The following is a 13120-nucleotide window of genomic DNA, read 5'->3' as shown; positions in this document are numbered from 1 at the left end:
ACCTACCCCCCCTTGCTCCTGTCTGTTCTAGTTCCTGTTTTCTAGTTTTTGCCGGTTTTGACCATTCTGCCTACCCTGACCCTGCCTGTCATTCTGTACCTTGCCACACCACACTGGATTATTGACCCATGTCTGCTTTGACGCCGAGACTGCCTGCCGTTCTGGACCTTTTGCACCCTATTTGTATTACTGACCTCTGCATGCCCTTGACCTGCCATTTTGCATGCCCCTGTACTAGTAATACACTTTTGTTACTTCGACACTGTCTGCATCTGGGTCTTACATGAAACGTGATAATATGTATGTATTCCTATTCCTTTACTTCGATTTGTGTGTATTAGGTAGTTGTTGTGGAACTGTTAGATTACATGTTAGATATTGCTGCACTGTCGGAACTAGGAGCACAAGCATTTCGCTATACTCGCAATAACATCTGCTAACCATGTGTGTGTGACCAATGAAACTTGATTTGATTTGAGCACACAGCCAAAACGCAGGAGTGGCTTCGGGACAAGTCTCTGAATGTCCTTGAGTGGCCCAGCCAGAGCCCGAACCTGAAGCCGATCCAACATCTCTGGAGAGGCCTTGAAAATAGCTGTGCAGCGTCACTCCCCATCCAACCTGACAGAGCTTGAGAGGATCTGCAGAGAAGAATGGGAGAAACTCCCCAAATACAGGTGTGCCAAGCTTGTAGCGTCATACCCAAGAAGACTCGAGGCTGTAATCTCTGCCAAAGGTGCTGAGTAAAGGTTCTGAATACTTATGTAAATGTGATATTTATGTTTTTTTTTTTTTTTTGCTACAATTTCTAAAAACCTGTTTTTGCTTTGTCATTATGGGGTATTGTGTGTATATTGAGGGGGTAAAACAACTAAATCAATTTTAGAACAAGGCTGTAATGTAACAAAATGTGGAAACGCACTGTACTTCATCAGTTTAGTGCACCAGGCATGTCCGTATAGACCCGTCCAGACCAGACAAAATTTGTCCAAATCCTATACACCTGTATGTCTATGTCTAAGTTTGGACATCACAGTAGGGTGCAGTACAGCAAAGCAGAGTAGAGTAAAGCAGAGCAGTGGTTCTGAAAGTGGGGTGCAGGGGGTCCGCGGCCAGATATATGTATTTGTATTTTTTATGAATATTACTAACAACAGAATAAAATTAATTTGGCCAGAGTTGCAAAGAAAAAGACATATCTCAGATTGGCCAAAATAATTAAAGATTAAGATGGGCAATAGAACACAGACACTGGACAGAGGAACTTCGCCTAGAAGGCCATCATCCCGGAGTCACCTCTTCACTGTTGACATTGAGACTGGTGTTTTGCGGGTACTATTTAATGAAGCTGCCAGTTGAGGACTTATGGGGCGTCTGTTTCTCAAACTAGACACTCTAATATACTTGTCCTCTTGCTCAGTTGTGCACCGGGGCCTCCCACTCCTCTTTCTATTCTGGTTAGAGCCAGTTTGCCCTGTTTCTCGCATGGAATAGCCTTAATTTCTCAGAACAACAATAGACTGACGAGTTTCAGAAGAAAGTCTTTGTTTCTGGCCATTTTGAGCCTGTAATCGAACCCACAAATGCTGATGATCCAGATACTCAACTAGTCTAAAGAAGGACAGTTTTATTGGTTCTTTAATCAGAACAACAGTTTTCAGCTGTGCTAACATAATTGCAAAAGGGTTTTCTATTTCTGATCAATTAGCCTTTTTAAAATGATAAACTTGGATTAGCTAACACAACGTGCCATTGGAACACAGGAGTGATGGTTGCTGATAATGAGCCTCTGTACGCCTATGTAGATATTCCATAAAAAAATCTGCCGTTTCCAGCTACAATAGTCATTTACAATATTAACGATGTCTACACTGTATTTCTGATCAATTTGATGTTATTTTAATGGACAAAAACATTTGCTTTTCTTTCAAAAACAAGGAAATTTCAGTGACCCAAAACGTTTGAACGGTAGTGTAAATGCACTGTAATTTAAGCTTTAAAACGGCTAAGTTCTTTCTCTGATTCATGGCAAAATGTGTCGAATTGCAGGATATTAGCTTCATAGCTGCAACAACAAAACATTTCTCTGCTTCTTGAAATTAGCTTGAAAACTGCAACATTTGCTCTTCCCAGGGCCCGAGACTTGTCCGGACATGCACTGACGAAGTCATAGTAAAACTCCTTGTATGTTATTTTTCATCTCACTTGAGTTGTGGATCCCTGATGAATTTGCTATCACAAAAGGGGACTCCGGCCCCAAAAGGTTTGAGAACCCCTGGAGTAGAGTTCAGTATAGTACAGTAGATATGTCTCGTTATATTTTATTTTATTTAACCTTTATTTAACTAGGCAAGTCAGGTAAGAACAAATCCTTATTTACGACCTACCTCGGCCAAACTCTCCCCTAAACCGGACGACGCTGGGCCAATTGTGCGCCACCCTATGGGACTCCCAGTCACGGCCGGTTGTGATACAGCCCGGGATCGAACCCGGGTCTGTAGTGACGCCTCTAGCACTGGGATGCAGTGCCTTAGACCGCTGCTCCACTCTGTCCCAAAGTAGAGTACAATACAGCACATTATACTGTACTCTACTCTAGTGTGCTCTACTCCACTGAACTATACATTTCTTTACTGTACTCTACTTTACTGTCCTGTACTATACTCTACTATGCTCTACTGTACTGTACGGTGCTCTACTGCAACTGTGGTTTGTGACTACGATGATTTCCCATTGTGCCCAATTGCTGCCGTTCTGTTACAGATTTTATCGGTCATTCTGTTACCGATTTGGTAACAGAGTGACACGTTTTAATCACTTCATCAAAATTGTTATCAGTGAAAACCCTATAACTAATTGGTAGGTCTACCTTTACTTGTTACTTCTGTGAACTTTCATAATCCTTCTTCCTCATGAGGGAGAGAAGCTTAAAAATATCTTAAAGATATGTGAGTTTTTGGTAACAGAATGATAAGACACTAGGCAATATTTCAGATAGGCAAATTAGTTGGCAGGGGCTTTTTACATCAACATGATTGTGTTTTGATGTATTTCTAATACATTTTACTACTTTATCTAGTAATGTATTTTAAGAACCCTGATGAGCTAAAACACAGTAAACATTTATCAAACTTCTTAACCTCCTTAGAGGAGGTCAGAGGAGGTCAGAGGAATGTTAGAAACTCCAGTGAATGGGGATTCTAAATATGGGAAGAACGCTGCGCTCTCAGAAAGACACTTGAAAATGTTCTAGCTCTTCCTGGAATTAGCATGTGAATGGGGGTTGTTCTTTTGAAATGCATCAAAGTGTTTACTGAATGTACTTTCAAATTGACCGAAGAAGTCCTTCAGAACCTTTAAAGAAAGGGGTTGTTTTCATGTAAGGATATACAGTTGAAGTCAGATGTTTACATACACCTTAGCCAAATACATTTAAGCTCAGTTTTTCACAATTCATGACATTTAATCCTAGTAAAAATTCCGTTTTAGGTCAGTTAGGATCACCACTTTATTTTAAGAATGTGAAATGTCAAAATAATAGTAGAGAGAATGATTTATTTCAGCTTTTATTTGTTTTATCACATTCCCAGTGGGTCAGAAGTTTACATACACTCAAATACTATTTGGTAGCATTGCCTTTAAATTGTTTAACTTGGGTCAAACATTTCGGGTAGCCTTCCGCAAGCTTCCCACAATAAGTTTGGTGAATTTTGGCCCATTTCTCATGACAGAGCTGGTGTAACTGAGTCAGGTTTAAAGGCCTCCTTGCTCGCACACGCTTTTTCAGTTCTGCCCACCAATTTTCTGTAGGATTGAGGTCAGGGCTTTGTGATGGCCACAACAACAGCGTGACTTTGTTTTCCTTAAGCCATTTTGCCTGACTGATGTCTTGAGATGTTGCTTCAATATATCCACATAATTTTCCTGCCTCATGATGCAATCTATTTTGTGAAGTGCACCAGTCCCTCCTGCAGCAAAGCACCCCCACAACATGATCCTGCCACCTCCGTGCTTCACAGTTGGGATGGTGTTCTTCGGCTTGCAAGCCTCCCCCGTTTCCCTGCAAGCATAATGATGGTCATTATGGCCAAACAGTTCCATTTTTGTTTCATCAGACCAGAGGACATTTCTCCAAAAAGTACAATCTTTTTTCCCCATGTGCAGTTGCAAACCGTAGTTTGGCTTTTTTAATGGCGGTTTTGGAGCAGTGGCTTCTTTCTTGCTGAGTGGCCTTTCAGGTTATGTCGATATAGGACTTGTTTAACTGTGGATATAGATACTTTAGTACCTGTTTCCTCCAGCATCTTCACAAGTTCCTTTGCTGTTGTTCTGGGATTGATTTGCACTTTTTGCACCAAAGTACGTTCATCTCTAGGTGACAGAACACGTCTCCTTCCTGAGCGGTATGACGGCTGCTTGGTCCCATGGTGTTTATACTTGCGTACTGTTGTTTGTACAGATGAACGTGGTACCTTCAGGCGTTTGGAAATTGCTCCCAAGGATGAACCAGACTTGTGGAGGTCTACAATTATTTTCCTGGGGTCTTGGCTGATTTCTTTTGATTTTCCCATGATGTCAAGCAAAGAGGCACTGAGTTTGAAGGTAGGCCTTGAAATACATCCACAGGCACACCTCCAATTGACTCAAATTATGTCAATTAGCCTATCAGAAGCTTCTAAAGCCATGACATCATTTTCTGGAATTTTCCAAGCTGTTTAAAGGCACAGTCAACTTAGTGTATGTAAACTTCTGACCCACTGGAATTGTGATACAGTGAATTATAAGTGAAATAATTTGTCTGTAAGCAATTGTTGGAACCGACTTGCCAAAACTGTAGTTTGTTAACAAGAAATTTGTGGAGTGGTTGAAAAACAAGTTTTAATGACTCCAACCTAAGTGATTGTAATCTTCCGACTTCAACAGTATATATATTTTTGTATTTTACCCGGTAAGTTGACTGAGATCACATTCTCATTTACAGCAACGGCCTGGGGAATAGTTACAGGGGAGAGGAATGAGACAATTGTAAACTGGGGATGATTAGGTGACCATGATGGTATGAGGGATAGATTGGGAATTTAGCCAGGACACCAGGGTTAACATCCCTACTCTTACGATAAGTGCCATGGGATCTTTAGTGACCACAGAGAGTCAGGACACCCATTTAACATCCCACCTGAAAGACAGCACCCTACACAGGGCAATGTTCCAATCACTGCCCTGGGGCATTGGGATATTTTTTTAGACCAGAGGAAAGAGGGCCTCCTCTGGCCCTCCAACACCTCCAGCAGCATCTGGTCTCCCATCTATGGACCGACCAGGACCAACACTGCTTAGCTTCAGAAGCAAGCCAGCAGTGCAGTGGGATGCAGGGTGGTATGCTGCTGGCTATACCTTATCATGGAGAGGTAAACAGCAATTATGAGCAACTAGTAACACAGGGCCATACCTACCATGGAGGATACTGAGGTCATGATGTCAGATGTTATGAGATGCAGGGAAATGTATTTTATTTCACCTTTATTTAACCAGTTGAGATAGTTCAGAACGAGACAGTTTCCCCAAAAATGTACTGTATGGAAGATAAGATAATGACCTATACCCATGGGGACATTTTGCTTGCAGCTCTGTGCACATAATTAAAAACACATAATCAAGCATAGACAAAGACATTTACAGACAATAATACAGATAGAAAATATGCAGTTCATGAGCTATTCCATGATTCAGCTGTACGCTATGTACAGTCGTGGCCAAAAGCTGAGAATGACACAAATATGAATTTTCACAAAGTCTGCTGCCTCAGTTTGTATGATGTCAATTTGCAAATACTCCAGAATGTTAAGAAGAGTGATCAGATGAATTGCAAAGTCCCTCTTTGCCATGCAAATGAACTGAATCCCCCAAAAACATTTCTACTGCATTTCAGCCCTGCCACAAAAGGACCAGCTGACATCATGTCAGTGATTCTCTCGTTAACACAGGTGTGGGTGTTGACGAGGACAAGGCTGGAGATCACTCTGTCATGCCGATTGAGTTCGAATAACAGACTGGAAGCTTCAAAAGGAGGGTGGTGCTTGGAATCATTGTTCTTCCTCTGTCAATCATGGTTACCTGCAAGGAAAAATGTGCCGTCATCATTGCTTTGCACAAAAAGGTATTCACAGGCAAGGATATTGCTGCATATTTTTTTTACATATATTTTATTTCACCTTTATTTAACCAGGTAGGCAAGTTGAGAACAAGTTCTCATTTGCAACTGCGACCTGGCCAAGATAAAGCAAAGCAGTTCGACACATACAACAGAGTTACACATGGAATAAACAAACATACAATCAATAATACAGTAGAAAAATCTATATACAGTGTGTGCAAATGAGGTAAGATAAGAGAGGTAAGGCAATAAATAGGCCATGGTGGCAAAGTAATTACAATATAGCAATTAAACATCGGGGCACCACCAGTACAGAGGTTGCTCAGGAATGGCAGCAGGCAGGTGTGAGTGCATCTGCACGCACAGTGAGGCAAAGACTTTTGGAGGATGGCCTGGTGTCAAGAAGGGCAGCAAAGAAGCCACTTCTCTCCAGGAAAAACATCAGGGACAGACTGATATTCTGCAAAAGGTACAGGGATTGGACTGCTGAGGACTGGGGTAAAGTCATTTTCTCTGATGAATCTCCTTTACGATTGTTTGGGGCATCCAGAAAAAAGCTTGTCCGGAGAAGACAAGGTGAGCGCTACCATCAGTCCTGCCAACAGTACAGCATCCTGAGACCATTCATGTGTGGGGTTGCTTCTCAGCCAAGGGAGTGGGCTCACTCACAATTTTGCCTAATAACACAGCCATGAATAAAGAATGGTACCAACACGTCCTCCGAGAGCAACTTCTCCCAACCATCCAGGAACAGTTTGGTGACGAACAATGCATTTTCCAGCATGATGAAGCACCGTGCCATAAGGCAAAAGTGATAACTAAGTGGCTCGGAGAACAAAACATTGATATTTTGGGTCCATGGCCAGGAAACTCCCCAGACCTTAATCCCATTGAGAACGTGCGGTCAATCCTCAAGAGGTGGGTGAACAAACAAAAACCCACAAATTCTGACAAACTCCAAGCATTGATTATGCAAGAATGAGCTGCCATCAGTCAGGATGTGGCCCAGAAGTTAATTGACAGCAAGCCAGGGCGGATTGCAGAGGTCTTGAAAAAGAAGGGTCAACACTGCAAATATTGACTCTTTGCATCAACTTCATGTAATTGTCAATAAAAGCCTTTGACACTTATGAAATGTTTGTAATTATACTTCAGTATTCCATAGTAACATCTGACAAAAATATCTAAAGACACTGAAGAAGCAAACTTTGTCAAAATTAATATTTGTGTCATTCTCAAAACTTTTGGCCACAACTGTACACTATATCAGTACACTGTCATTCACCATCTCACCCTTCAAAAAATATGTTTGTTTTTATCTATCCAGCTGGCAGCACGGTTGTCCGTGTTGGGGCTCGCTACCTGCCGACAAACACTAAAGAGGAAGACAACAAGGACGTAGAATTGGAGCGAGGTTTGTTTTGATTTTGTGCCAGACACAGTGAACTTAACACATTCAGTCCACTGAAAATGGCTAAACTACAGTCTATGTGAAAGAGAGCTACCTGGCTCTACTTATTCTACTGGTTTGTGGCCCACTGACACCACCCCCGGTTAGAGGGGAATAAGGCAGTCCAAGAGTTGACAAACACAGGGAACTTTATTTACACACACTGAGGAAGACGAACATGGGGATGTACATGGGGATTGTTCTTTAAAGGGACAGCGACTGAGAGATAATTAATATGCTGTACAGGCGATAAATGCACTGCATAGATATGTGCAGAGTGCAATAGAATGGGATAAGCTATGCATGAAGGAATGATAATGAATAGAACAACTGGAGCAATGGAGCGTATCTAATAACCATGCATTACATAGTAACACAAGAGTCACAACTCATGCTAATAATAAACATGTCACCTAATAACATTCAATGAACACAGAGAAGCTATACCCGTATAAGCAACATAAATGGTAAGAAGAGCTAATATCAACTTTTGGCACGTACAGGATGTAGTACACACTTCCACAACACGTCCAGTAACAATAGTGACACAAACGTACGTGTTCTTCAAGCATCCCATGTACACAAGTCCACCCACACTCACAGACCGAAAAAAGGCCGTTCAGCCAATATTTACTCACTTGGAGAGCTTGGGTCAGGATGGCTAGGCAATCAGGGCCTGGAGAGACTGCATAGCTGGAGGCGAGACAAATGGCTGTTGTCCAATTGTCTGAAGGCACGAGCTGGATGAGATATCGATCTCTCACCCGAGGGGGAAAAGGGGTGAGGATGACAGAGCTCGACCGGTGCAGCTCCAGAAAGCAAATAAACAAATGCGCACAAAACACAGTGACATAGCGTCCTGTAGCGCCCTAGGCAGGGGGATTCTGTAACACTTTTTGTGTATTTGTTAATAAGCTGCCATATAGAGATTTTGGGGCAGTAGAGAGAGAAAGGGGTAATGGATTACCGGGAGGAGAGCAATCTAAAGAGGAGAATGACCAACTACCAGCTACCGAAACTGCTGCGGATCACATCACACCGGAGATAACACTACATGTGGACACCTGCTAGTCGAACAACTCATTCCAAAATCATGGGCATTAATATGGAGTTGGTCCCCCCTTTCCTGCTATAACAGCTTCCACTCTTCAGGGAAGGCTTTCCACTAGATGTTGGTACTTTTGCTATGGGGATTTGCTTCCATTCAGCCACAAGAGCATTATTGAGGTCGGGCACTGATTGTGGGCGATTAGTCCTTCCACACCGATCTCGACAAACCATTTCTGTATGGACCTGGCTTTGTGCACTGGTGCATTGTCGTGCTGAAACAGGAAAGGGCCTTCCCCAAACTGTTGCCACAAAGTTGGAAGCACAGAATCATCTAGAATTTCATTATATGCTGTAGCGTTAAGATTTCCATTCAATGTAACTAAGGGGCCTAGCCCGAACCATGGAAAACAGTCCCAGATCATTATTCCTCCTCCACCAAACTTTACAGTTGGCACTATGCATTCGGGCAGGTAGAGTTCCTGACGTCCGCCAAACCCAGTTGCGTCTGTCGAACTGCCAGATGGGGAAGCGTGATTCATCACTCCAGAGAACACGTTTCCACTACTCCAGAGTACAATGGTGGCGAGCTTTACACCACCACTCCAGCCAATGCTTGGTATTGCACATGGTGGTCTTAGGCTTGTGATTGACTGCTTGGCCATGGAAACCCGATGAACAGTTTGTGTGCAGACCTTGCTTCCGGAGGCGGTTTGGAACTCGGTAGTAAGTGTTTGCAACCGAGGACAGACAATTTCTACGCGCTACGCGCTTCAGCACTCGGCGGCCCCGTTCTGTGGGCTTGTGTCCTACCACTTCGCGGCAGCTCTAGCATGGCGGAAATTTGATGAACTGACTTGTTGGAAAGGTGGCATCCTATGCCACGTTGAAAGTCACTGAGCTCTTTCTTTGGAGATTGCGTGGATGGGTGCTCATTTTTATACACCTTTCAGCAACGGGTGAGGCTGAAATAGCCAAATTCACTAATTTGAAGGGGTGTCCACATACTTTTGTGTATATAGTGTATGTAGAATAGACTCCCTCCAGTTCTCTCTGACTGTCTCTGAGGAGGTTAGCCCTGTGCAGCAGCACTGTGAGCAGAAGGAGTGGAACTCCTGTCTCGAGATGGAGGACCCAGAGCCCATAGAGATTAAAGAGGAAGTCAGGACCACTCAGGAGTTAGGGCAGCTTCAAGGGCTGGAGGCTGACATTATGGAGTTCATATTTACTCCTCCCCAAAGGTGCAGTAAGTCAGGGTTCTGAGGGTGCTGCGAGGGCAAAAAACATTTAGCTGTGGTGACTGCGGGAAAAGCAACAACCATAAGGGAAATCTAACTGTTATTTTACTGACTCACAGGAGAGAAATCTTTCAGCTGCAGGTCCTGCAGGAAATCTTCAGACACAAGTATAGCCTTAAAAAGCTAGCGACTCCCACAGGAGAGACATTTAACTGTGCTGAGTGGAGGATACGTTTCAGACACAAAGTGAACCTGGACAGTCATTGCAGGGTACAATGAAATTATTAAGGTCCGAGCTCCAACAGTGCAGGTCAAAAGGAGAAGTGAATAAAAATGATAATATATAAATATCTACAAACAGTGGGGGGTGGGGGCAGTAGAATGTTCCTGAGGGAACATTCATAGGGGGAGCAGCAGGGGGGGGGGGGGGGGGAGTGAAAAGTGAATGAAACAATAATGAAAATAATCAAATATACAGATTTACAACTGTAACAATGATAAATGTCCATTGGGGGGTGGGGGGCAGGGTAACATGTCAGTTGGGGGGTTTGGCTGAGAGTACCGCCCTCTGTAGAGCCTTGCGGTCAATGGCGGTGGAGTTGCCATACCAAGTTCTGATGCAGCCCGACAGTATGCTCTCGATGGTGCTCCTGAGGAGCACTGCAAGGGCCCTCGGGGACAGGCCAAATTGGATTGATGAGTCGCAAAATCTGCCTCCATCACGGTGTCCGTGTGGTTTCACCATTTCAGCTCCTCAGAGATGTGTAGATGTGCACACCGAGGAACTTGACGTTTTTGACCGTCTACACGGCAGCCCTGTTGATGAGGATCGGGGCATGCCCAGCCTGGTTCCTCTTGAAGTCCACAATCAGCTCCTTTGTTTTGAGAGGTTGTTTACCTGGCACCACGCTGTCAGAGTGCCTACCTCCTCTCTGTGGGCCGTCTTGTCGTTGTTGGTAATCAGGCTTACTACTATCGTCAGCGAACTTACTAATGGAGCTGGAACTGTGTGAGGCCACGCTGTCGTGGGTATACAGGGAGTAGAGGAGGGGACTGAGGACACACCCTTGTGAGGCCCCCGTGATGAGGATCAGTGTGGAGGAGGTAATGCCTACCTTCATCACATGGGGACGACCCGTCAATATGTCCAGGACCTAGTTGCATAGGGAGGAGTTCAGTCCCAGGGCTGTGAGCTTTGTTGTGCGCTTGGAGGGCACTATGGTACTGAAGGCCGAGCTGTAGTCAATGAACAGCATCCTCACACATGCATTCCTTTTGTCCAGATGGGTGAGGGCAGTGTCCATTGCAATGGCGATTGCGTCATCCATGGATCTGACGGGGCAGTAGGTGAATTGGAGAGAGTTGAGTGTCTCGGGTAGGAGGGAGGTGAGGTGGTCTTTGACTAGCTTCTCGAAGCATTTCATGATAACGGAAGTGAGTGGTTGTCATTTAATTCAATTACTTACCCTTTCTTGGGCACGGGGATAGTGAACATCTTGAAGCAGGTGGGGATAATAGCCTGATCTGGAGAGAGACTGAAGATGTCAGAAAGCACAACAGCTAGCTGATCTGCACATGCTCTGATGGTACGACTGGATACCGTCTGGGCCGGCAGTCTTGCGAGGGTTAACATGCTTGAATGACTTACATACGTCCTCCGTAAGCACGTAGCCCTCGATGTCCTCAGGCAGCTCAGAGTCGTTATGCTCGAAGCATGAGAAAAATTTATTTAGCGTGTCCATTGTCCGCGACATGACTGGCTTTCTTTTTGTAATCCATGACCGTTAGAAGCCCCTGCCACATACACCTTGTGTCCGACCCTCTGAATTGCTCTTTCACTTTGTCCCGAGACTTGTGTCTCGCCATCTTGATCGATCTGCATGGGTCATATTTGTACTGTTTAACCATACAATTGTCCGCGGTCACCTTGTCATTTTTATAAGCAGCATCTCTCTCCAGTTTCCCGACAAGGCTACCATCAATCCACAGTTTTCGATTCGAGTTTTGTAAAAAGACACCATTGGAATCACGTCATCTATGCATTTTTGTAGGAATCCAGTGACTGAGTCAGCATATCATTGATGTTATCCCCAGCGGCTCCCCGGAACATATTCCAGTCCACGTGATCAAAACAGTCTTGGAGCATGGATTCTGATCGGTCAGACCAGCATTGTACAGACCTGGGGCCTCATTTATTAACATTGGGTAGGCACAAAAGAAAGCGTACACCACTTTCTAAGCAAACTTTGGGATTTATAAAAAACAAACTTGACGGGAGACTGCGCGGTCCTCCACGGACACTTTGACCCATACGTACGCACATAAACTGGAGAAATGAGAAACTGCGATTGCGATGGCAGAAGGATGAAACTCGAGAAACACTTTGAAATTGATATCATTGTGTAAAATAAATCAAAATATTACCTCTCACGTTGTTACGTCTGTTGTTAGGAGACCAAGGTGCAGCGTGGTAGGCGTACATTTTCCTTTTATTTTAAATGACACCCCCCAAAAAAATACGTAACGCTATATGCAGTGCAGAAAGCAACTACACACAAACAAGATCCCACAACTGAAGGTGGGAAAAAGGGCTGCCTAAGTATGATCCCCAACCAGAGACAACGATAAACAGCTGCCTCTGATTGGGAACCATACTAGGCCAACAAAGAAATATACAAACTAGAATGCCCACCCAAATCACACCCTGACCTACCCAAATAGAGAAATAAAAAGGCTCTCTAAGGTCAGGGCGTGACACACGTATTATATATGAAGGGTTCCCTGGAATGCACACACAAAAAAACATGATTAAGGATAATAAATACAAACGGAGATATCTGTTTTTGCAAAAGAACCCCTCAAATATGTTGTACAGTTTAATTGGGAATCATATTTAATTGTATCTGTAATTATTAAACAATACTTGCATGTTATGAAATGTATTCTCATGAATAATAAGGTGAACAGTAGGACAAATTACTTTCAACTGATGCCGTTTTCGATGCCTCAGTCAGGCAGATAGGAGTGCACAGTTTCATATATTGTTATCACATGTTCGTTGCGCAGAACTGTCACTGTGATAATGGCCCTGTCATTGTCAGTTACAATCAGGTTAATTACCACAACTGAAGGTGTTACACAATTTGGGTAGCTTTGACAATCAAATGTGTGGGTATAAAAAGGCGTGCAATTACAATGCGTTATGACACACAATGGCTGCTTTGGCACTGT

The sequence above is a fragment of the Salvelinus namaycush genome, chromosome 21, assembly GCF_016432855.1.
Source record: "Salvelinus namaycush isolate Seneca chromosome 21, SaNama_1.0, whole genome shotgun sequence".
In the NCBI taxonomy this organism is placed as follows: domain Eukaryota; kingdom Metazoa; phylum Chordata; class Actinopteri; order Salmoniformes; family Salmonidae; genus Salvelinus; species Salvelinus namaycush.
This window is presented reverse-complemented; position numbering follows the sequence as displayed.